We start from the raw sequence: 25,674 nt of genomic DNA on the forward strand, positions 1-25,674 counted from the left end.
TGAATTTTTAGAGAGAAGAGGCCGTCGATGTTTGAATGTAGAAAATTGTTCTGGCTGCAGCCTGCAGTATGGACTTGTTGGTGTGTGTAGCTCCCAGTGTTCTGACAGCGCGACGTTTTGGGGAAGCATGTGATTCAGCAGCTACCAGTGGGCTTCGTGCGGCGGAGATTTTGTGGCTGTTAGCGGAGTTGATAACAGAGGGTCGTTAAGAGAAGCCTGCATGCAGTAGGCAAAGGAGTAATGTTTGCCGGCGGGGGACGTGCGGCGATTAACCTGTGCGGTAGTGAAAAGGAGTTAAAAAGAAGGAAGTGTGTGGATGCGGAAAGAATGGAATAATTGTGGTAGGCTGCCGGCTGAGTAGTTTGGTGAATGTTTGGTGTGGGTCCGGCGCTGCCGATTGGATGGTGGTGCTGCAGTGTGAGTCAGATAAAAAAAAAAAAAAACCAGGAGTAGGATCTAATGGGACTAACTGGCATGTATAGACGCGTATAATGCAAAAGGGCTGTTTTTGGTCGTGTCTCTCGCTTACGGCCATACCACCCTGAACACGCCCGATCTCGTCTGATCTTGGAAGCTAAGCAGGGTAGGGTCTGGTTAGTACTTGGATGGGTGACCACCTGGGAATACCAGGTGCTGTAAGCTTTTCTCACTTTTACTTTATACAGGGGGCGCTCCACTTCACGATTAATTTAAATCTAGCACTCCCCTTCCATTTTACTATTTTATATATATATATATTTTATCTCTCTTTCATAAAGCCAGCTTTTAGAAACCGTTTTACTCTAAATATTTCCTGGTAATTCTAGGTGCTGTAAGCTGTTCGTGCCTTTATTCCACCAGGGCGCGATCTTCTCACAAACTTGAAGACTGTCACTCCCCATTCACGTTTTACAACTTATTGTTAATGATAAAGAGACAGCTTTTTACACACAGTTTTAAACAAAGTACTGATATTATTCCTCTTCAACTGACCGCTTTGTTTTCTATGCAAAAACCACTTCGCCACAGAAGACTCGATATTATTGGCATAGCAAGTTCTGCTCTTCTCCTTTCAAAACTTGCTAAAAGCTGTATTTAAAAGAACAGATTGGCCGGGGTAATTCACACCCTTCAATGCCAGCTTAATGTTTAGGTTAGTGGGAATCACAGAGGAATTAGGGATGGAAACTTCTTTGCTGGTGGTAGAAGCGGTCTGGTGAATTTTTAGAGAGAAGAGGCCGTCGATGTTTGGATGTAGAAAATTGTTCTGGCTGCAGCCTGCAGTATGGACTTGTTGGTGTGTGTAGCTCCCAGTGTTCTGACAGCGCAACGTTTTGGGGAAGCATGTGATTCAGCAGCTACCAGTGGGCTTCGTGCGGCAGAGATTTTGTGGCTGTTAGCGGAGTTGATAACAGAGGGTCGTTAAGAAAAGCCTGCATGCAGTAGGCAAAGGAGTAATGTTTGCTGGCGGGGGACGTGCGGCGATTAACCTGTGCGGTAGTGAAAAGGAGTTAAAGAGAAGGAAGTGTGCGGATGCGGAAAGAATGGAATAATTGTGGTAGGCTGCCGGCTGAGTAGTTTGGTGAATGTTTGGTGTGGGTCCGGCGCTGCCGATTGGATGGTGGTGCTGCAGTGTGAGTCAGATAAAAAAAAAAAAAAACCAGGAGTAGGATCCAATGGGACTAACTGGCATGTATAGACGCGTTTAATGCAAAAGGGCTGTTTTTGGTCACGTCTCTCGCTTATGGCCATACCTCCCTGAACACACCCGATCTCATCCGATCTCAGAAGCCAAGCAGGGTAGGGGCTGGTTAGTACTTTGATGGGAGACCTCCTGGGAATACCAGGTGCTGTAAGCTTTTCTCACTTTTACTTTATACAGGGGGCGCTCCACTTCACGATTAATTTAAATCTATCACTCCCCTTCCATTTTACTATTTTATATATATATTTTTTTTTCTCTCATTCATAAAGGCAGCTTTTACACACCGTTTTACTTTAAATACTTCCTGGTAATTCTATGTGCTGTAAGCTGTTCGTGCCTTTATTCCACCAGGGCGCGATGTTCTCACAAACTTGAAGACTGTCACTCCCCATTCACGTTTTACAACTTATTGTTAATGATAAAGAGACAGCTTTTTACACACAGTTTTAAACAAAGTACTGATATTATTCCTCTTCAACTGACCGCTTTGTTTTCTATGCAAAAACCACTTCACCACAGAAGACTCGATATTATTGGCATAGCAAGTTCTGCTCTTCTCCTTTCAAAACTTGCTAAAAGCTGTATTTAAAAGAACAGATTGGCCGGGGTAATTCACACCCTTCAATGCCAGCTTAATGTTTAGGTTAGTGGGAATCACAGAGGAATTAGGGATGGAAACTTCTTTGCTGGTGGTAGAAGCGGTCTGGTGAATTTTTAGAGAGAAGAGGCCGTCGATGTTTGAATGTAGAAAATTGTTCTGGCTGCAGCCTGCAGTATGGACTTGTTGGTGTGTGTAGCTCCCAGTGTTCTAACAGCGCGACGTTTTGGGGAAGCATGTGATTCAGCAGCTACCAGTGGGCTTCGTGCGGCGGAGATTTTGTGGCTGTTAGCGGAGTTGATAACAGAGGGTCATTAAGAGAAGCCTGCATGCAGTAGGCAAAGGAGTAATGTTTGCCGGCGGGGGACGTGCGGCGATTAACCTGTGCGGTAGTGAAAAGGAGTTAAAAAGAAGGAAGTGTGCGGATGCGGAAAGAATGGAATAATTGTGGTAGGCTGTCGGCTGAGTAGTTTGGTGAATGTTTGGTGTGGGTCCGGCGCTGCCGATTGGATGGTGGTGCTGCAGTGTGAGTCAGATAAAAAAAAAAAAAAAAGAACATTAGTAGGATCCAATGGGACCAACTGGCATGTATAGAGGCGTGTAATGCAAAAGGGATGTTTTTGGTAGCATCTCTCGCTTACGGCCATACCACCCTGAACACGCCTGATCTCGTCTGGTCTTGGAAGCTAAGCAGGGTAGGGTCTGGTTAGTACTTGGATGGGAGACCACCTGGGAATACCAAGTGCTGTAAGCTTTTCTCACTTTTACTTTATACAGGGGGCGCTCCACTTCACGATTAATTTAAATCTATCACTCCCCTTCCATTTTACTATTTTATATATATATATTTTTTTTTTCTCTCATTCATAAAGGCAGCTTTTAGAAACCGTTTTACTCTAAATACTTCCTGGTAATTCTAGGTGCTGTAAGCTGTTCGTGCCTTTATTCCACCAGGGAGCGATCTTCTCACAAACTTGAAGACTGTCACTCCCCATTCACGTTTTACAACTTATTGTTAATGATAAAGAGACAGCTTTTTACACACAGTTTTAAACAAAGTACTGATATTATTCCTCTTCAACTGACCGCTTTGTTTTCTATGCAAAAACCACTTCGCCACAGAAGACTCGATATTATTGGCATAGCAAGTTCTGCTCTTCTCCTTTCAAAACTTGCTAAAAGCTGTATTTAAAAGAACAGATTGGCCGGGGTAATTCACACCCTTCAATGCCAGCTTAATGTTTAGGTTAGTGGGAATCACAGAGGAATTAGGGATGGAAACTTCTTTGCTGGTGGTAGAAGCGGTCTGGTGAATTTTTAGAGAGAAGAGGCCGTCGATGTTTGAATGTAGAAAATTGTTCTGGCTGCAGCCTGCAGTATGGACTTGTTGGTGTGTGTAGCTCCCAGTGTTCTGACAGCGTGACGTTTTGGGGAAGCATGTGATTCAGCAGCTACCATTGGGCTTCGTGCGGCGGAGATTTTGTGGCTGTTAGCGGAGTTGATAACAGAGGGTCGTTAAGAGAAGTCTGCATGCAGTAGGCAAAGGAGTAATGTTTGCCGGCGGGGGACGTGCGGCGATTAACCTGTGCGGTAGTGAAAAGGAGTTAAAAAGAAGGAAGTGTGCGGATGTGGAAAGAATGGAATAATTGTGGTAGGCTGCCGGCTGAGTAGTTTGGTGAATGTTTGGTGTGGGTCCGGCGCTGCCGATTGGATGGTGGGGCTGCAGTGTGAGTCAGATAAAAAAAAAAAAAAAAAGAACATTAGTAGGATCCAATGGGACCAACTGGCATGTATAGAGGCGTGTAATGCAAAAGGGCTGTTTTTGGTAGCTTCTCTCGCTTACGGCCATACCACCCTGAACACGCCCGATCTCGTCTGATCTCGGAAGCCAAGCAGGGTAGGGTCTGGTTAGTACTTGGATGGGAGACCTCCTGGGAATACCAGGTGCTGTAAGCCTTTCTCACTTTTACTTTATACAAGGGGCGCTCCACTTCACGATTAATTTAAATCTATAACTCCCCTTCCATTTTACTATTTTATATATATATTTTTTCTCTCATTCATAAAGGCAGCTTTACACACCGTTTTACTCTAAATTCTTCCTGGTAATTCTAGGTGCTGTGAGCTGTTCGTGCCTTTATTCCACCAGGGCGCGATCTTCTGACAAACTTGAAGACTTTCACTCCACATTCACGTTTTACAACTTATTGTTAATAATAAAGAGACAGCTTTTTACACACAGTTTTAAACAAAGTACTGATATAATTCCTCTTAAACTCACCGCTTTGTTTTCTATGCAAAAACCACTTCGCCACAGAATATTCGATATTATTGGCATATTATCTGCTCTTCTCCTCCTTTCAAAACTTGCTAAAAGCTGTATTTAAAAGAGCAGGTTGGCCGGGGTAATTCACACCCTTCAATGCCAGCTTAATGTTTAGGTTAGTGGGAATCACAGAGTAATTAGGGATGGAAACTTCTTTGCTGGTGGTAGAAGCGGTCTGGTGAATTTTTAGAGAGAAGAGGCCGTCGATGTTTCAATGTAGAAAATTGTTCTGGCTGCAGCCTGCAGTATGGACTTGTTGGTGTGTGTAGCTCCCAGTGTTCTAACAGCGTGACATTTTGGGGAAGCATGTGATTCAACAGCAACCAGTGGGCTTCGTGCGGCGGAGATTTTGTGGCTGTTAGCGGAGTTGATAACAGAGGGTCTTTAAGAGAAGCCTGCATGCGGTAGGCAAATGAGTAATGTTTGCCGGCGGGGGACGTGCGGCGATTAACCTGTTCGGTAGTGAAAAGGACTTAAAGAGAAGGAAGTGTGCGGATGCGGAAAGAATGGAATAATTGTGCACTGTAAACCCGGATAAGTTCAATCCACTTAAATCGTTTGAGGAAACCGATTCCCTTCAAATGATTTGAGTAATCAACCCAAAACCAAAAATCAACTGATTTAGTAGAGTAAACTTAAAAGTAAAATTGTCACAATGTACTATATTGAGTCATCACTACCTAAACTGTTTAAGTATTCAATATTTAAAAAATAATTTGTTTAAGTACAGTTAACTTAATACTAATAGAAAAAACTCAATTGTTTAAGTGGTGCTAATATTACAAAACTCATTTTTTTGCATATTGTTTAATTAAAAGCGTCTTTTAATTAAATGTATTATTATTACTAAAACTTAATATGTCAAGGCAAACACACTCAAAACCAAAGAACACTAAAGTGTTTTTTTTTTTTACTTTATTTATAACAAAACAAGACTTTTGTTTTCCTTTGAACAGTATTACAATTTTTACACATGGCGCTTCTAAGAAAACATTTCTTTCAGAAACATTATTTCAATATTTCAGTTATTCCAAGACACTTTTTGACAAGAACTTATTTGTGGTCTCTGAGGTAGTTTTTTTTTCACAGTAAGTGAAACAAGTGCACAATTGAACTTCATATAAAACATTTTCTTTAAAACAATCCTTTTAAACAGATAAAACTGTGTATCACAAGTAAAGAACTTTGGTGTGACACTCTGGGTAACAAGTTGTAACAGTAAAACTTATTTCCACAAATATTTTAACTTGGAAAAATAAAAACTATGGAATAAGGAATGGCCCCAGCGAGACAATGAAATTAAAGGAATAGGTCACTGATTTTACATAAGATATGTTCTTACCTTAGCTTTGACGAGTTGATGTGTACCAGTTTTGTCTTTGTGCGTGCCCTCAGTCATGCAAATGGAGCAAAGCCTCAAAGTGACACTCTTCCAAGTTTAGTTTAACTAAATTTAATGTGTGGATTTTCTAAGCCGATAAGAAGGGGTACTATATTACAAGGTGTAATAACACTGTAGGAGCACTTCTTCATCCCCCCAGTAACTCAGTCTATGCTTCAGAGTGCACTAGGGTTACTGGTATGCATCAACTCTTCAAAGCTAAGGTAAGAACATATCTCAGTATCTCACATTGAAAGCTCATTTTTTAGCCTTTGGAGTTTTGGAGGAGGATCGTTTCGTCCCAGATTCAGCATAATCTGCTGGATAAACAGGAAGGTATTCTTCATGCACTTTGGGTACTCCAAGTGGAGTGCATAAGTCAGTCCGAACAGGAGACACATTGCCAAAGGAAGACTGCAGATGGAATCCATAACCACATTGCCCTCTAGAAGGATCCCCAGTTGGGAGGGGTTCAGTTCTTGCTCTGGACTTCCGTTTTCACCATTGAAGATGATTCCTATTGGGATTTCAAGGTCACCATCAGCAGCATTCTACAGAGGGGGGAAAAACAGTGAGTTAACCTGTTGGTGGAGAGTAACACAAGTATAAAAGGTCAAAGTATTGTATTTCTATAAATGCTGTTTATTATTTAAGTACAAGTTAATTGTAAAAAAAAAAAAAAAAAAAAAAAAAAAAAACGGAAAATCTGGGGAATCTGTAAGGCTTATTGTCATTATACAACTGTATAATGAAGTTTGTCCTCTGCATTTTACATTTGAAATAAAGATGATGAGCTTCATCTAACACCGTCCATTGGTTCACTCTTCTACTCTGGTTCACTTGTAAAGGTACCCACAGACAAATAAACAAAAACCAAGGCACTCTGTCTGTTATGAAAAAGTTACAAGCCTTTATTTTATCATGGCCTTCAATTAAAAAAATTACCCAATGCATTTCAGCCAAGGTGGCTTTTATCAGAGTGCAGAAACAAAATGTTTTGTTATCTGTGGGTACCTTTACAATTTTACATTTACCAAATGGACCATCCTGTGTAATATTTTCTCACATTTAACTGCATGTTTTGATGACATTTTCAGCACTATTTTTTACTTTGTTTTGGACAATGATTTTGCCCAATTTGTGGAATATCCAAATTTAGCTCTATTCCTCTGCTTAATCTAATGTTTCAACATTTCTAGAAATTATGCATACATTTAATTTACATTTAATTTCAGACAAAAAAACAACAACTAAATTTTGCATGAAATATAAACTGTGTCCAAACATTCTGGATTAAAATATTGTGTGACCTATTTGGGCCAAAAGCAAAGCAAACACTTCAAAGCTGATCTTAAAGTAATTTAAGTTGCAATTTCTATCCCTCCATGTCCAAATCACTACTATATGAGGTGGTTTCCCTGCTCAACCCTCTACACTCAGTATAGAGGTACTGTACATGGTACTAAAATGAAGGAAGGCTCATTTTTCTTAACAGCAGATCCCAATGTGGGTCTTTTAACGCATCTTCAACATGCCTGTCGTGATTTATTTGGTCTCTGATCTGAAAGACACCAGAGCATGCATCATGTTGTTGGATGTCACTTTTGGATGCCATACAGAATCTGCAAAATTTCTGAACTGTAAAGCTTTCTTGAAAGCCTGCAAGAGAATGGGCTGCAAGGTTGTCGGCAACAACAAACGATACTGTTCCTTTGATACTTGCACCTAACTTTTCCACAAAAACACCGTGCTTTTCTAATGTGGCCAAATCATTAATTAGAGGCTCAAGCACTTTCTGATATCCACACTGTTTAACAGTGGTGGTGTTGCAAAGGAGACCAAGCTGAATGCAGTTGAGTGTAGATCTATACTTTGCAGGTAGATTAGCAATAGTCCAGTACACGGCGCACATTTTATGTTTTAGTTTCGAGGTTCCCAGTGGATTTGCTACCTCAAAGTCATCTATGTACAAGATAAGCGCAATGGTGAACTCATCCCCTGAAAGTAGTGTATTTTCTTTGAAATGCTCCCCATCAGCATATGAACTAAATTCATTTGAGGCATGCAGGTTCTCTGCCATTGCTTTATCCAAAATTTCACTTTTGTTTAACAGTTTTGTCAACATACTTTGTATGGGCACGTACACAACTGTTTTTGTGCCTTTTGCTACACGATATTCTACTGGCATTACCAAGGGAAACTCATTTCGCACATAGGCAGCTCGTCTTTTCTGGGTGCTCATCTTTCCATGTTTTCCACACAATGATGTCACAACATTGCTCTCAGAAACAGCACCAACAATTTCTTTTACAAGTGAATCATCCACATTTGGATAAAATTTTATCAGCACCGACTTGACAGTACTGAAATAAAGTGGCTGTGACATGTCATGTATTTGGCAAAGGTACTCAATCACTTCTTGGGTAGCACTTTCTGGGATATGCAAAATAGTTTGCATTTTCAAAAACAGAGATGCTACATTGTGCTCAAGTTGTTTTCTTAAATCATCTACATCATCATCAGAGGCTTCTGACAAGGTTTCTAGGTCTTCGGGTTCAGATGTTTGCATTTGCTCTTCTTCATTTTCACTTTCATTTGCCACTTCATCACGTACAATTATTTCAGGCTTGAAATCCTTCCAAGATTGCTCTTTGTGCATTTTACTTTTGTGCGAGTTGAATGTGGCATACACACTAGTTTGAAAGTCACAGTGTTTAAATGGGCATTGAACATTGTGATTTACTTTTAAATGTGTACTTCGTAGATGACCCAAATATTCTCTTTCAGAGCAAGATACAATGAAGTCACATGACATGCAGCAGAAATTTACATTAGGGTTTGTTGGTTGCTGATCTGTGATTTTAGAGTGAAATCTGGATAGATGTATTTTAAGTGCATTCAAAGACTTGAACGTACATAAACATTCTTGATGTAAGCAAGGAAAAGGCTCAGTTCTTGTGTATGTCCCATGTTTTAGCCTTAAATGTTTCAAGAGCTGTCCTCTCTTCTCACAGATAAAATTGCAATACTTGCATTTCCACATCATGTTTGCATAATCTTTCAAATCTGCAAACGTACAACAATGATTACTGATTAAAAAGCTGTATTTATAAGACAGCAAGTGTACATTTAGGTTTTTCTGTAACGACAAGTGGTGGCTGTTTATTTTGTAAGTTGAAGGTGTCTGAGTGTCCAAAGGTTTAATAAAATACTGACTGCAATTTAGGCCAAACAAACTGTATTGGATTTAGAAGTCCATTCTAAATTCATGACCAGTAAATCCTCATCATTATTAATCTATAAATACATACAGCACTTTGTTTCATATTGTGTAGGCATTACTGTATGCTCTATAATTAACTTGCATTGCCTGTGGAAACCCCTACTTTTTAAATAATGTCAAGTGAAGTTTCTTTCTGTGTACTATCATTCACCTTTATAGTAGGTATTCCTGGTTCCAACCTTTTTTCCTGGTTTATGTTGTTTCTTTCCTGAGGATAAAAACATAGAAAAAAATAAACATACAATACTGGTTTCTACAAGTTTCAACATTTCAAATTCATTCATATTACTTTGAGCGTCAGAGCGCGGCTGTGCAGAGAATAATGACAGGTTTATTTGTCCGTTTATTTGGACGAAATCAACGGAAAGACCGTTTGAAACACTCCACACGTATCCGTATTTTACGTTGAGCATTAATATGGGCCTTAACCCTGAACACTGTTTGGATGTGCTCACGTCACACAATGGAACCGCGCGGTTTGGATGGACGAGGAAGATGCTAGAACCATTACGCATGAGTAGGGGTTAAGTCTGTGGGGGTTACAGCCTTAAAACATTTTTATACTACGGGGCCGTTGAATGCTTGAATCTGATTGGCTGACGAACGTTGATGAGGTGTGCATTATTTTCAGGGAAACGCACGGCGAACGTAGTTCCAGGCAGCTCTCTTGACCGCATCACAGTTCCATATCACTTCGCATAGTTAACTGTAATAATACATGTAGGTCTAGATAAATTAAGTTGTAGCATGAATCGAAAATTAAACATAATACAGCTGGTAGGCCTGCTGCATGATTTTTTTCATTATTATTGCAGGTACAACAAATAATATTGATAGCCTATACCTCAGGATTTTTGTGTTTCATTTATTATTGCAATAAATAGAAAAATGCAACGAAATAAATATACATGCACAAGCTTTTCTGTCTCATTACTGCAATCACACGTCCTTGTACACGCACACTACGGTTACACACTCACACAAAAACGTGTTGTCAGCGCTGCCCTGACGATTTTATCAGTTAACGTTAGCCTAGTGTAGCAACTTAAAGGCTACACATGACATTTCTCACTAGCGAGGTAACGTTAACGTTATTAACAGCGCTGCATCTTAAAGCAGACAACGGACAGAGACGGTGCTTCATAACACTGTTGAGGGACACACACACAGCTCTCTCTCTCTCTCTCTGCGTGTCTCTGTCTCTCTCGCTCTCTTTCTAATAACTTCATTATTAACTGCATTAGTCTGCTATCAACGGCTCAAGCCTCCATCGCCAGCTTTAAAATGACGTTTTGGAACTCGCAAAAGAGTCGTTGGATGAGATGCGGAAGAAATAATCCTACTCACAATAGCGATTTAAGTAGAAAAACCGGACGAATCCCTTGAAATATATCATCTGATCGATGTCTTGATGTGTGGCAACCGTAGTATAAGCGGAATAATTGACTCCGGGCCGTTGATTATTAGAAAAATAATGCACACCCGAGGTGTAACGGCCACGACGCGAATCACCACCTCGGGTGTGCATTATTTTTCTAATAATCAACGGCCCGTCGTCAATTATTCCTTACATAATAAATACTTTTCACTACTTTGCGGATTTCACTTATTGCGGGTTGTTTTTGGGACGTAACGCGGTAAACGAGGGTTCACTGTAGATTGAATTAGCGTGCACATTTGCGTAATGTAACATGCAACTATTTTTGCTTAACGTTGAAATACAAAGATTTAACTCACCAGTTTGCGTGAAGGTTTGAGGAAAAGTACTCCCTATCGACTGAAGACTGAAACAAACATGTCCAAGCCCTGGCAAAACCACCAAAAACGACTTGTCTTCATTTCTTCTGACAAACAAGTCCAGAAGTCTCTTCGGTTCCAGCGGGAAAAATATGGGAGGGGCAACAAAAACTTAAAAATAGTGAAAGTACTTTCAACTAAACATAATCAGTAAACATCAAATTTACTTTTATTATTTGATTGTTGAGTTTAAAACTTATTCTCTTATAAAAATTGAACTTAAACTATTTATTAGAATAAACTTAAAATAGAAAGAACCATGTTAAATGTATTCATTTTAGTGCATCACATGCAAAACAATATAGGTTAAGTGCAAAAAGCTTCAACCAATGAGTTCTGTCTGACACAGTAATATGATTTTAGTTTTACAGAGAAAATTAATTACCATCAGTGATTATAGCTAAACCATTTGAATGCAAATAACTTTTGGGATTACAGTGTGGTAGGCTGCCGGCTGAGTAGTTTGGTGAATGTTTGGTGTGGGTGCGGCGCTGCCGATTGGATGGTGGTGCTGCAGTGTGAGTCAGATAAATAAAAAAAAAAACAGGAGTAGGATCCAATGGGACTAACTGGCATGTATAGAGGCGTGTAATGCAAAAGGGCTGTTTTTGTTCGCGGCTCTCGCTTACGGCCATACCACCCTGAACACGCCAGATTTCGTCTGATCTCGGAAGCTAAGCAGGGGTAGGGTCTGGTTAGTACTTGGATGGGAGACTGCCTGGGAATACCACGTGCTGTAAGCTTTTCTCACTTTTACTTTATACAGGGGGCACTCCACCTCACGATTAATTTAAATCTATCACTCCCCTTCCATTTTACTATTTTATATATTTCTTTTTTCTCTCATTCATAAAGGCAGCTTTTACACACGTTTTACTCTAAATACTGCATGGTAATTCTAGGTGCTGTAAGCTGTTCGTGCCTTTATTCCACCAGGGCACGATCTTCTCACAAACTTGAAGACTGTCACTCCCCATTCACGTTTTACAACTTATTGTTAATAATAAAGAGACAGCTTTTTACACACAGTTTTAAACAAAGTACTGATATAATTCCTCTTCAACTCACCGCTTTGTTTTCTATGCAAAAACCACTTCGCCACAGAAGACTCGATATTGTTGGCATAGCAAGGTCTGCTCTTCTCCTCCTTTCAAAACTTGCTAAAAGCTGTATTTAAAAGAGCAGGTTGGCCGGGGTAATTCACACCCTTCAATGCCAGATTAATGTTTAGGTTAGTGGGAATCACAGAGGAATTAGGGATGGAAACTTCTTTGCTGATGGTAGAAGCGGTCTGGTGAATTTTTAGAGAGAAGAGGCCGTCGATGTTTCAATGTAGAAAATTGTTCTGGCTGCAGCCTGCAGTATGGACTTGTTGGCGTGTGTAGCTCCCAGTGTTCTGACAGCGTAACGTTTTGGGGAAGCATGTGATTCAACAGCTACCAGTGGGCTTCGTGCGGCAGAGATTTTGTGGCTGTTAGCGGAGTTGATAACAGAGGGTCGTTAAGAGAAGCCTGCATGAGGTAGGCAAAGGAGTAATGTTTGCCGGCGGGGGACGTGCGGCGATTAACCTGTGCGGTAGTGAAAAGGACTTAAAGAGAAGGAAGTGTGCGGATGCGGAAAGAATGGAATAATTGTGGTAGGCTGCCGGCTGAGTAGTTTGGTGAATGTTTGGTGTGGTTACGGTACTGCCGATTGGATGGTGGGGCTGCAGTGTGAGTCAGATAAAAAAAAAAAAAAAAACAGGAGTAGGATCCACTTGGACTAACTGGCATGTATAGAGGCATGTAATGCAAAAGGACTGTTTTTGGTAGTTTTTCTCGCTCAAGGCCGTACCACCCTGAACACGCCCGATCTCGTCTGATCTTGGAAGCCAAGCAAGATAGGGTCTGGTTAGTGCTTGGATGGGAGACCTACTGGGAATACCAGGTGCTGTAAGCTTTTCTCACTTTTACTTTATACAGGGGGCACTCCACTTCACGATTAATTTAAATCTATCACTCCCCTTCCATTTTACTATTTTATATATATATTTTTTTTCTTTCATTCATAAAGGCAGCTTTTACACACCGTTTTACTCTAAATACTGCCTGGTAATTCTAGGTGCGGTAAGCTGTTGGTGCCTTTATTCCACCAGGGCGCGATCTTCTCACAAACTTGAAGACTGTCACTCCCCATTCACGTTTTACAACTGATTGTTAATAATAAAGAGACAGCTTTTTACACACAGTTTTAAACAAAGTACTGATATAATTCCTCTTAAACTCACCGCTTTGTTTTCTATGCAAAAACCACTTCGCCACAGAATATTCGATATTATTGGCATATTATCTGCTCTTCTCCTCCTTTCAAAACTTGCTAAAAGCTGTATTTAAAAGAGCAGGTTGGCCGGGGTAATTCACACCCTTCAATGCCAGCTTAATGTTTAGGTTAGTGGGAATCACAGAGGAATTAGGGATGGAAACTTCTTTGCTGGTGGTAGAAGCGGTCTGGTGAATTTTTAGAGAGAAGAGGCCGTCGATGTTTGAATGTAGAAAATTGTTCTGGCTGCAGCCTGCAGTATGGACTTGTTGGTGTGTGTAGCTCCCAGTGTTCTGACAGCGCGATGTTTTAGGGAAGCATCTGATTCAGCAGCTACCAGTGGGCTTCGTGCGGCGGAGATTTTGTGGCTGTTAGCGGAGTTGATAACAGAGGGTCGTTAATAGAAGCCTGCATGCAGTAGGCAAAGGAGTAATGTTTGCCGGCGGGGGACGTGCGGCGATTAACCTGTGCGGTAGTGAAAATGAGTTAAAAAGAAGGAAGTGTGCGGATGCGGAAAGAATGGAATAATTGTGGTAGGCTGCCGGCTGAGTAGTTTGGTGAATGTTGGGTGTGGGTCCGGCGCTGCCGATTGGATGGTGGGGCTGCAGTCTGAGTCAGATTAAAAAAAAAAAAAGAACATTAGTAGTATCCAATGGGACCAACTGGCATGTATAGAGGCGTGTAATGCAAAAGGGCTGTTTTTGGTAGTTTCTCTCGCTTACGGCCATACCACCCTGAACACGCCCAATCTCGTCTGATCTCGGAAGCTAAGCAGGGTAGGGTCTGGTTAGTACTTGGATGGGAAACCACCTGGGAATACCAGGTGCTGTAAGCTTTTCTCACTTTTACTTTATACAGGGGGCGCTCCACTTCACGATTAATTTAAATCTATCACTCCCCTTCCATTTTACTATTTTATATATATATATATATATTTTTTTTTTCTCTCATTCATAAAGGCAGCTTTTAGAAACCGTTTTACTCTAAATACTTCCTGGTAATTCTAGGTGCTGTAAGCTGTTCGTGCCTTTATTCCACCAGGGCGCGATCTTCTCACAAACTTGAAGACTGTCACTCCCCATTCACGTTTTACAACTTATTGTTAATGATAAAGAGACAGCTTTTTTACACACAGTTTTAAACAAAGTACTGATATTATTCCTCTTCAACTGACCGCTTTGTTTTCTATGCAAAAACCACTTCGCCACAGAAGACTCGATATTATTGGCATAGCAAGTTCTGCTCTTCTCCTTTCAAAACTTGCTAAAAGCTGTATTTAAAAGAACAGATTGGCCGGGGTAATTCACACCCTTCAATGCCAGCTTAATGTTTAGGTTAGTGGGAATCACAGAGGAATTAGGGATGGAAACTTCTTTGCTGGTGGTAGAAGCGGTCTGGTGAATTTTTAGAGAGAAGAGGCCGTCGATGTTTGAATGTAGAAAATTGTTCTGGCTGCAGCCTGCAGTATGGACTTGTTGGTGTGTGTAGCTCCCAGTGTTCTGACAGCGCGATGTTTTGGGGAAGCATGTGATTCAGCAGCTACCAGTGGGCTTCGTGCGGCGGAGATTTTGTGGCTGTTAGCGGAGTTGATAACAGAGGGTCGTTAATAGAAGCCTGCATGCAGTAGGCAAAGGAGTAATGTTTGCTGGCGGGGGACGTGCGGCGATTAACCTGTGCGGTAGTGAAAATGAGTTAAAAAGAAGGAAGTGTGCGGATGCGGAAAGAATGGAATAATTGTGGTAGGCTGCCGGCTGAGTAGTTTGGTGAATGTTTGGTGTGGGTCCGGCGCTGCCGATTGGATGGTGGGGCTGCAGTGTGAGTCAGATAAAAAAAAAAAAAACCAGGAGTAGGATCCAATGGGACTAACTGGCATGTATAGACGCGTGTAATGCAAAAGGGCTGTTTTTGGTAGCATCTCTCGCTTACGGCCATACCACCCTGAACACGCCTGATCTCGTCTGATCTCGGAAGCTAAGCAGGGTAGGGTCTGGTTAGTACTTGGATGGGAGACCTCCTGGGAATACCAGGTGCTGTAAGCTTTTCTCACTTTTACTTTAAACGGGGGGCGCTCCACTTCACGATTAATTTAAATCTATCACTCCCCTTCCATTTTACTATTATATATATATATATATATATATATTTTTTTTTTTCTCTCATTCATAAAGGCAGCTTTTAGAAACCGTTTTACTCTAAATACTTCCTGGTAATTCTAGGTGCTGTAAGCTGTTCGTGCCTTTATTCCACCAGGGCGCGATCTTCTCACAAACTTGAAGACTGTCACTCCCCATTCACGTTTTACAACTTATTGTTAATGATAAAGAGACAGCTTTTTACACACAGTTTTAAACAAAGTACTGATATTATTCCTCTTCAACTGACCGCTTTGTTTTCTATGCAAAAACCACTTCGCCACAGAAGACTCGATATTATTGGCATAGCAAGTTCTGCTCTTCTCCTTTCATAACTTGCTAAAAGCTGTATTTAAAAGAACAGGTTGGCCGGGGTAATTCACACCCTTCAATGCCAGCTTAATGTTTAGGTTAGTGGGAATCACAGAGGAATTAGGGATGGAAACTTCTTTGCTGGTGGTAGAAGCGGTCTGGTGAATTTTTAGAGAGAAGAGGCCGTCGATGTTTGAATGTAGAAAATTGTTCTGGCTGCAGCCTGCAGTATGGACTTGTTGGTGTGTGTAGCTCCCAGTGTTCTGACAGCGCGACGTTTTGGGGAAGCATGTGATTCAGCAGCTACCAGTGGGCTTCGTGCGGCGGAGATTTTGTGGCTGTTAGCGGAGTTGATAACAGAGGGTCGTTAAGAGAAGCCTGCATGCAGTAGGCAAAGGAGTAATGTTTGCCGGCGGGGGACGTGCGGCGATTAACCTGTGCGGTAGTGAAAAGGAGTTAAAAATAAGGAAGTGTGCGGATGCGGAAAGAATGGAATAATTGTGGTAGGCTGCCGGCTGAGTAGTTTGGTGAATGTTTGGTGTAGTTCCGGCGCTGCCGATTGGATGGTGGTGCTGCAGTGTGAGTCAGATAAAAAAATAAATAAACCAGGAGTAGGATCCAATGGGACTAACTGGCATGTATAGGCGCGTGTAATGCAAAAGGGCTGTTTTTGGTAGCATCTCTCGCTTATGGCCATACCACCCTGAACACGCCCGATCTCGTCTGATCTCGGAAGCTAAGCAGGGTAGGGTCTGGTTAGTACTTGGATGGGAGACCACCTGGGAATACCAGGTGCTGTAAGCTTTTCTCACTTTTACTTTATACAGGGGGCGCTCCACTTCACGATTAATTTAAATCTATCACTCCCCTTCCATTTTACTATTTTATATATATATATATATTTTTTTTTTCTCTCTTTCATAAAGCCAGCTTTTAGAAACCGTTTTACTCTAAATACTTCCTGGTAATTCTAGGTGCTGTAAGCTGTTCGTGCCTTTATTCCACCAGGGCGCGATCTTCTCACAAACTTGAAGACTGTCACTCCCCATTCACGTTTTACAACTTATTGTTAATGATAAAGAGACAGCTTTTTACACACAATTTTAAACAAAGTACTGATATTATTCCTCTTCAACTGACCGCTTTGTTTTCTATGCAAAAACCACTTCGCCACAGAAGACTCGATATTATTGGCATAGCAAGTTCTGCTCTTCTCCTTTCAAAACTTGCTAAAAGCTGTATTTAAAAGAACAGATTGGCCGGGGTAATTCACACCCTTCAATGCCAGCTTAATGTTTAGGTTAGTGGGAATCACAGAGGAATTAGGGATGGAAACTTCTTTGCTGGTGGTAGAAGTGGTCTGGTGAATTTTTAGAGAGAAGAGGCCGTCGATGTTTGAATGTAGAAAATTGTTCTGGCTGCAGCCTGCAGTATGGACTTGTTGGTGTGTGTAGCTCCCAGTGTTCTGACAGCGCGACGTTTTGGGGAAGCATGTGATTCAGCAGCTACCAGTGGGCTTCGTGCGGCGGAGATTTTGTGGCTGTTAGCGGAGTTGATAACAGAGGGTCGTTAAGAGAAGCCTGCATGCAGTAGGCAAAGGAGTAATGTTTGCCGGCGGGGGACGTGCGGCGATTAACCTGTGCGGTAGTGAAAATGAGTTAAAAAGAAGGAAGTGTGCGGATGCGGAAAGAATGGAATAATTGTGGTAGGCTGCCGGCTGAGTAGTTTGGTGAATGTTGGGTGTGGGTCCGGCGCTGCCGATTGGATGGTGGGGCTTCAGTGTGAGTCAGATAAAAAAAAAAAAAAGAACATTAGTAGTATCCAATGGGACCAACTAGTATGTATAGAGGCGTGTAATGCAAAAGGGCTGTTTTTGGTAGTTTCTCTCGCTTACGGCCATACCACCCTGAACGCGCCCGATCTCGTCTGATCTCGGAAGCTAAGCAGGGTAGGGTCTGGTTAGTACTTGGATGGGAGACCACCTGGGAATACCAGGTGCTGTAAGCTTTTCTCACTTTTACTTTATACAGGGGGCGCTCCACTTCACGATTAATTTAAATCTATCACTCCCCTTCCATTTTACTATTTTATATATATATATATATATATATATATATATATATTTTTTTTTTTCTCTCATTCATAAAGGCAGCTTTTAGAAACCGTTTTACTCTAAATACTTCCTGGTAATTCTAGGTGCTGTAAGCTGTTCGTGCCTTTATTCCACCAGGGCGCGATCTTCTCACAAACTTGAAGACTGTCACTCCCCATTCACGTTTTACAACTTATTGTTAATGATAAAGAGACAGCTTTTTACACACAGTTTTAAACAAAGTACTGATATTATTCCTCTTCAACTGACCGCTTTGTTTTCTATGCAAAAACCACTTCGCCACAGAAGACTCGATATTATTGGCATAGCAAGTTCTGCTCTTCTCCTTTCAAAACTTGCTAAAAGCTGTATTTAAAAGAACAGATTGGCCGGGGTAATTCACACCCTTCAATGCCAGCTTAATGTTTAGGTTAGTGGGAATCACAGAGGAATTAGGGATGGAAACTTCTTTGCTGGTGGTAGAAGCGGTCTGGTGAATTTTTAGAGAGAAGAGGCCGTCGATGTTTGAATGTAGAAAATTGTTCTGGCTGCAGCCTGCAGTATGGACTTGTTGGTGTGTGTAGCTCCCAGTGTTCTGACAGCGCGACGTTTTGGGGAAGCATGTGATTCAGCAGCTACCAGTGGGCTTCGTGCGGCGGAGATTTTGTGGCTGTTAGCGGAGTTGATAACAGAGGGTCGTTAAGAGAAGCCTGCATGCAGTAGGCAAAGGAGTAATGTTTGCCGGCGGGGGACGTGCGGCGATTAACCTGTGCGGTAGTGAAAATGAGTTAAAAAGAAGGAAGTGTGCGGATGCGGAAAGAATGGAATAATTGTGGTAGGCTGCCGGCTGAGTAGTTTGGTGAATGTTGGGTGTGGGTCCGGCGCTACCGATTGGATGGTGGGGCTGCAGTGTGAGTCAGATAAAAAAAAAAAAAACCAGGAGTAGGATCCAATGGGACTAACTGGCATGTATAGACGCGTGTAATGCAAAAGGGCTGTTTTTGGTCGCGTCTCTCGCTTATGGCCATACCACCCTGAACATGTCCGATCTCATCTTCTTATTATGAGATACTAAGTCGTAATAATGAGAACGTTTCTCGTTATTTTGAGAAACGTTTTTTTTTTTTGCAACGAGAATTTTTTTTTTCTAACGATATTTTTTTTTTTTTTACAACGAGAATTTTTTTTTTTCATGACTTCGATTTAAATGACTTGAGGCTTTTTCCGTTTCCGGAGGAAGCTCCAAATCTTCGACTACGTTTATGGCGGGCATGGTATTTTGCGCATCATTATCTAAGGTAAGTGCAGTTGTGTTATTCGTAATTTCATGGTGGCAAGTTTATGGTTCTCAGTTTAGATTTTCGGGTAGGCTGCTTAACGTGATATAGCTAATAGGGAGAGAGTTTCCCAAAGTCGTTGTGACCAAAGAGCAACCTAAAGTGTCTGCGAGAACACATACTACAGTTGTTTTTAATGCTATGGCGTTTTTTGGAAAATTCACTGCAATTTATTATTGTGCATTCTTAATAAACTAGATCTAGCATAAGTGCCAGTCCACGTGATCAGATTTTAGAATTATAAATAAAATAATTTAAACTTACAAATTGTGCTGAATACAGTTCTTCGTGATTTAAGACCACAAGTGAATACAGCATAGAGTTAACTGCAAATGTTATTTACTGCGGTTAGACAAAGCTAGTTAGATTAGTGTATTAGGTTTGCATGTCTGGCTACTTGTATGTCAAGCAATGTGTGATCTATTTACCAAGCGTAATGTTTCATATTTGGTGGGAGGTCGAATATGTAAAAACTTCTTAAAATTTCATTTTCACGCATTGTTTTTTATTGGTTAAATTAGGGGATTTTAACAAGAGGTTCTTCGAATGTATGCTTTTGAAATTTAATCTGTTATTTGATCTGTTCTAAACACCTCTGTGCTATGTTATCGGTGTGATTTTACTGCACCACCAGGCAATGATCCTAAGAAATTGTAACATGCATATGTCCACAGAAATGGGTGACTTGATACAGTTTTTAAGACAAAGAAATGTTCCAGAAGAAACAATTGAAAAATTGGAACAGGAAAAGGTAAGATTTAACTAAACCTAAATTACAGTAATATTTAGCGTCAAAATGAGTGGTAGTCGTAGGCATACACACACACTGTACTTGGTTTCTAAATCTGTGACAGTACTTAAATACTTTGTTGCATTAAAATTGGCTTTCATTTATGTATGTTTAAACAGACTTGCAATATCAATAATGGGAAAGAACAAAATGTCTGTAATACTGTGCATATTTAAATAGATGATTGTATTGCACTATTTGTTTTCTTTAGATTGATGTCAGTGTCATTCTACTGATGACAGATGAGCAACTGAAGACATACTTGCCATCTTATGGAGATCGTCTGGCCGTGCTTGGATTTTGTAGGCGGCAGGAAGATTGTCCCCAAACTCGCAAATCAAAGCTTTTTGATCGCCTAAAATCCAAATTATCCAAAAAACAAAGAACTGAGGAATATGGAAAAGGCTCAACTCAAAAATTGGTCACAAAAAATGCGGAGAAAAGTGTAAGGAAGATAGAATTGGGGTGGATGCATTATGATGATGAAGAAAAGGTTTTAAAACAGGTGAGAACAAGAAAAGGTGGGGGCACACGGAAAATTGATGTCTCAAAGGATTCAAGCAAAGCAGATTTGATAAAAGAAGCGACATGTCTCTTTTTTCCAAATGGAAAGAATGTGAAAGGGAACACCACAGAATTTGAGTTTGACTTGAAAGACTATCAGGAAATGTCAGTGGATGAAAGTGCAACAGTGGGGAAATTGTACGAAGACACTAAATTGCCACTTCTTAGGTTCTACTTGGCAACAAAAACAAAAAATAGTACACAAAATCAGGGGAATGCAAATGTAGAATTTTCTGAAGAAAATTTAAGTTTTCAGGATTTTGAGAGTTCCACCCCTATTATAGAACAGTCATCTCATACATCCCAAAATGCAGATGTACCAGATGTTATCTACATTGGGAATGAGAGAGACACTTCCAGCACCCAAAGCATATCTTTTCTTCACTCCACAGAGGTAGTGAGCACTGAACCATTTACTTTGGATCTTTTGGAAGACAGTAACGTAGTTACATTCGTCACAGATAATCATAGAGGCATTACTGAGCAAAGCATGGATGACACACTGCCTATGTCTCCTGAAAGTCAGAAAACACCAAGAATTCTAGTTGTTCACCGTGGAAATGTACTTCTTGAACTTATTTCACATTTTTCTGATGAAAGTATTCTAAGCAAAAATGTGAAAATCCAGCTTGTACTGCCAGATGGAAATTTTGAGATGGGGCATGATGATGGAGGAGTAGTAAGGGACTGTCTTTCTGAATTCTGGCATGACTTTTACGACCAGTGCACCATGGGTAGTTCTTTGAAAGTGCCTTTTCTTCGTCACGATTTTGGCCAAGCACAGTGGGAAAGTGTTGGCCGTATAATAGCTTTTGGATGGCGGAAGGAAAAGTATCTTCCTGTCAGACTAGCTCCAGTGATTTTGGAACAAGCAGCCTCTGGGTATATCAAGAGTGATTTAATTGAAAATTTCCTCAAGTTTGTTCCAGAAGGAGACCGAGCAGTTTTCGAATCTTGGCGATCAGACTTTGACAGTGTTGACAAGGATGAATTACTTGAGATTTTGGATAATTACCTGTGTAGGAAAAGGCCAACAGCCAACAATTTTGGAGATATCCTTCAAGAGCTAGCACACAAAAAGCTGCTCCAAGAACCTGCATATGTCATTGATCAGTGGGCAACCACACTTTCAACTGCTGGGCTAGAAATTGAGCAGATTTTAACAACTTACGAGTATCTGCTTCCGACAAGCAGAAAAGTTGTGAAGTCCCTTTCCTTCCCAGAGGCACTGAACACCCAGGAGAAGGACATTCAGAGGTATGTAACTACATATGTGAGGGAGTCTGACCCGCAACGACTGTTGCTGTTTCTCAGATTTTGCACAGGATCTGATTTATTTCTTGGTAAAATCATTAGCATTATCTTTACGCAAATAAAAGGCTTTCAGCGGAGACCTATAGCGCATACTTGTGGCTGTGTGTTGGAATTGTCACTCCACTATGACAGTTATCCAGACTTCAGATCAGAGATCAACAAAGTTCTGGAATCAAATGTATGGGTAATGGACATTGTTTAAAAAGTTTGTGGTACTGAAAGTCCACTGTGACTTACGCAAATGTGTACCATGCATGTCTTAAAATGCACAATGTAGTGTTTGTTAACTTTGTTCCATGTAAAGTTTGATTATATCAGTTACACCATGGACACACAATTGTGCACATTTTGTATTGAAACATTTTACCTACACTGAGTGACTTTGTAGCCCTGAACCTTTATCTTTTGTTTGAATTAGACTTATTTGTTTAAAGTGTCAACACCCAACAAAAAGGAGGAAAAGTTGAAAAATCCAAAAGAAAAGGGTAAATGCTAGTGTTAATTTAGATTAATGCAAGTGTTCAGATGTTTTAGACATTTTATGCTTAGGTGTCTTTTGAATTCAAGAAGTTTAATTTGAATGTTCAGATGTTTTAGACATTTTATTCTGAGATTTTTTTATATATATAATTATCGTTATAAGAAACTTATATGTTTTGGTGCTGTGCACTTTATTTTCACTCTATACAGTTTATTTCTGTTAATGTATTGGATATTGCACAGGAATACATTAAAACAAAGTAATTTAAGACAAAAAATGGACTAATAAACAGTGTTTGGACTAATAAATAATACAATGTGAATTTAAATTTAGAATGAGTCTGTTTTGTACTTTTACAAATTCTCATTGAAATCAGTATGAATATAAATGCATATATTCCATGTGATAATTTCAATTGACATTTTTAGCATCAGTACATCACTCAACATTTAGTTCACTAATAATTAGCTCTCTAAGTCTAATGTACATGTCCACCATTTCATAGACATCATCTGACACAGACAGATTATACTCTGACATTAGTTCAACACAAACATGAAATACATCTTCATCACAAGGATAATCTTTAAACAAACAGTCTTCAAGACACAAGTCAGCCAGCTCAGGGTTCACATTCTGCAAGAAATCTGTAGCTCCATATAAATGAGGTACTGTATACATCAGTAAGGGACGTCCGTTAGGGGACCTCGAGTTGTGAACTGGTCTTATTCTGTGATTGTTCCATGCAGACGCAATTTCATCCAGTTCCTCCTGAAGACAGAAGAAATAATAGGCTATTTACACCTCAAGGTGGTGCAATCTGGTTACGTATAAAAACAAGTACTGTAATGGTAATGCATACGTGAACTGTAATGTATAAATGTACAGGTTAAGAACAGTCATGAAAAACATGGAAAAGTCATGGAATTGGAAAATAAAATTTGCTCTGGCGTTTATTTCGTGGTGTTGCAATACACCGCTGAAATATCGGTCTTGAACGAACCGCCTCAGCTCTATTAAGTGAACGATGGGAGAAAGCTGCCGACAGTGAGACGTTTTTAATGTTAGTTGCTCCATACGCCGACTGTGACTTGTATAAATGACGTTCGCGCGTGATATCATAATCAGGGTATGAAATAACTTATTGCACATGGTCATAAGAATATATTTCAGAATGATTAAAAAGTTATAGCAAAGTGGCCCAAGAGAAGACTACAGTTAAGATCGGCTGTTATGTAAAATGCTACGATAATGCATTTGAAAATACAGCACAACCTGACATTATTATGACAGCAAATGTACACGTATTGTTTTGCTTTGCATGCACTACAAACTGGAATATGTGCAATAATTTTATAGCCATAATTTACATTGCCATTGTGTGTGATTGGTGTTCTATGTTATGCCTACCTGAATCATGTTTTGGAAACAAAACTGGATCAGCGATTTGTCCAGAAACGTGTCCATAAAATGTCCATCTTCTTTGAGACTGTCAAAGATGTTCATCCAAAATTGTGCGCACTGGCTTCGGAGAGTGAGCCACCATCTTTCAATTCGTTGGTTAGTAGTACTTGGGCCGAAAGAGACACACTGTGCCGCAAAATTTTCATTGGACTGAAAAAATCTTTGCATATCTGCGATATAACTGTTCTCCGTTCCATGGTCCAGCCTGACTCTTGTAGGGCATCCTTCGTATTCAGAAACAGCTGTTATATAATATCCCGCAATAACGCGTGGATCATTGTTTGTTTTGTAAGATTCGAGCCAAATTATTTTCCGGGAAAACCCGTCGATACATCCACTTATGGCAATGCCGTACGGTTTTAACTTATCATATCCATCGATGTGCCATACGTAATTGGGACCACGGCTATTGTACACTCTCCGACGCAGTCGATTATTTGCCCTTAGATCCACTCCCTGACCGTCTAGTAATCGCAATATCATGCGAACTGTCTCTCTGTCAGTAATAATCCCATGTAACCAACATTTCTGATGCATCCATCTATAGCCGTGCGACTGACCCGATGTTTGTAGCTGTTGTTGAATGAATGCTGCCACATCAGCCTCGTCAGTTTTGTTCTTTCTTCTCCAAAGCTGACGTCTGTACAGAATTCGCTCGAGGGTTCGATTGCTAATTTGAACTCCATGTAACTCTTTCAGCAACGTTAGTATTTCTTTATTTGTGAAGCCCCGTTTAAAGTACTGCTGAACATGCTTAGCAAACATAACTCCGCTAACTCTAGCCACAGTCACCTCAACTTGTTGTACACATTCATAAGGTTCTCCTGAGAAACTGTCATAATAATGAGAAAGTATCTCATAATAACGAGAAACTAAGTCGTAAAAATGAGAAAGTTTCTCGTTATTATGAGATACTTTCTCATTAGTACGACTTAGTATCTCATAATAACGAGAAACTTTCTCATTTTTACGACTTAGTTTCTCGTTATTATGAGATACTTTCTCATTAGTACGACTTAGTTTCTCGTTATTATGAGATACTAAGTCGTAAAAATGAGAAAGTTTCTCGTTATTATGAGATACTTTCTCATTAGTACGACTTAGTATCTCATAATAACGAGAAACTTTCTCATTTTTACGACTTAGTTTCTCGTTATTATGAGATACTTTCTCATTAGTACGACTTAGTTTCTCGTTATTATGAGATACTAAGTCGTAATAATGAGAAAGTATCTCGTTATTATGAGATACTTTCTCATTATTATGACTTAGTTTCTCGTTATTATGAGATACTTTCTCATTAGTACGACTTAGTATCTCATAATAACGAGAAACTAAGTCGTAAAAATGAGAAAGTTTCTCGTTATTATGGGATACTAAGTCGTACTAATGAGAAAGTATCTCATAATAACGAGAAACTAAGTCGAAAAAATTAGAAAGTTTCTTGTTATTATGAGATACTAAGTCGTAATAATGAGAAAGTTTCTCGTTATTATGACTTATTTTTTTTCTTTTTGTGGCGGAAACGGGCTTCCATAGTTTTCTATGCAAAAACCACTTCGCCACAGAAGACTCGATATTATTGGCATAGCAAGTTCTGCTCTTCTCCTTTCAAAACTTGCTAAAAGCTGTATTTAAAAGAACAGATTGGCCGGGGTAATTCACACCCTTCAATGCCAGCTTAATGTTTAGGTTAGTGGGAATCACAGAGGAATTAGGGATGGAAACTTATTTGCTGGTGGTAGAAGCGGTCTGGTGAATTTTTAGAGAGAAGAGGCCGTCGATGTTTGAATGTAGAAAATTGTTCTGGCTGCAGCCTGC

General features: G+C 40.2%; 1 long non-coding RNA gene, 8 other non-coding genes and 2 pseudogenes across 10 annotated transcripts; 10 read left to right on the plus strand and 1 right to left on the minus strand.

Moving 5' to 3' along the window:
• The first annotated feature begins 523 nt into the window (after positions 1 to 523).
• LOC125733271 (5S ribosomal RNA) lies at positions 524 to 642 on the plus strand. Its single transcript, XR_007392621.1, has one exon. It is a non-coding gene; the product is annotated as a 5S ribosomal RNA (ribosomal RNA).
• Positions 643 to 1,719: 1,077 nt separating this feature from the next.
• LOC125736112 (5S ribosomal RNA) lies at positions 1,720 to 1,838 on the plus strand. Its single transcript, XR_007395395.1, has one exon. It is a non-coding gene; the product is annotated as a 5S ribosomal RNA (ribosomal RNA).
• Positions 1,839 to 2,917: 1,079 nt separating this feature from the next.
• Positions 2,918 to 3,036, plus strand: LOC125737283 (5S ribosomal RNA). Its single transcript, XR_007396549.1, has one exon. It is a non-coding gene; the product is annotated as a 5S ribosomal RNA (ribosomal RNA).
• Positions 3,037 to 4,119: 1,083 nt separating this feature from the next.
• Positions 4,120 to 4,238, plus strand: LOC125732421 (5S ribosomal RNA). The gene has a single exon (XR_007391801.1). It is a non-coding gene; the product is annotated as a 5S ribosomal RNA (ribosomal RNA).
• A 1,268-nt stretch (positions 4,239 to 5,506) lies between these two features.
• Positions 5,507 to 11,509, minus strand: LOC125715318 (uncharacterized). 2 transcript variants are annotated; one of them, XR_007384004.1, is made up of 3 exons: positions 11,010 to 11,509; positions 9,424 to 9,480; positions 5,507 to 6,540 (listed from the first exon to the last, which is right to left on the minus strand). It is a non-coding gene; the product is annotated as an uncharacterized LOC125715318 (long non-coding RNA). The 2 variants fall into 2 exon arrangements; XR_007384003.1 differs by lacking the exon at positions 9,424 to 9,480.
• A 183-nt stretch (positions 11,510 to 11,692) lies between these two features.
• On the plus strand, positions 11,693 to 11,812 carry LOC125731872 (5S ribosomal RNA; annotated as a pseudogene).
• A 1,076-nt stretch (positions 11,813 to 12,888) lies between these two features.
• On the plus strand, positions 12,889 to 13,007 carry LOC125732136 (5S ribosomal RNA; annotated as a pseudogene).
• A 1,076-nt stretch (positions 13,008 to 14,083) lies between these two features.
• LOC125735126 (5S ribosomal RNA) lies at positions 14,084 to 14,202 on the plus strand. Its single transcript, XR_007394425.1, has one exon. It is a non-coding gene; the product is annotated as a 5S ribosomal RNA (ribosomal RNA).
• Positions 14,203 to 15,287: 1,085 nt separating this feature from the next.
• On the plus strand, positions 15,288 to 15,406 carry LOC125732933 (5S ribosomal RNA). The gene has a single exon (XR_007392296.1). It is a non-coding gene; the product is annotated as a 5S ribosomal RNA (ribosomal RNA).
• Positions 15,407 to 16,496: 1,090 nt separating this feature from the next.
• On the plus strand, positions 16,497 to 16,615 carry LOC125732520 (5S ribosomal RNA). Its single transcript, XR_007391898.1, has one exon. It is a non-coding gene; the product is annotated as a 5S ribosomal RNA (ribosomal RNA).
• Positions 16,616 to 17,699: 1,084 nt separating this feature from the next.
• Positions 17,700 to 17,818, plus strand: LOC125734114 (5S ribosomal RNA). Its single transcript, XR_007393439.1, has one exon. It is a non-coding gene; the product is annotated as a 5S ribosomal RNA (ribosomal RNA).
• The last annotated feature ends 7,856 nt before the right edge of the window (positions 17,819 to 25,674 follow it).

Source organism: Brienomyrus brachyistius, chromosome 2 (assembly GCF_023856365.1).
Source record: "Brienomyrus brachyistius isolate T26 chromosome 2, BBRACH_0.4, whole genome shotgun sequence".
Lineage (NCBI taxonomy): Eukaryota > Metazoa > Chordata > Actinopteri > Osteoglossiformes > Mormyridae > Brienomyrus > Brienomyrus brachyistius.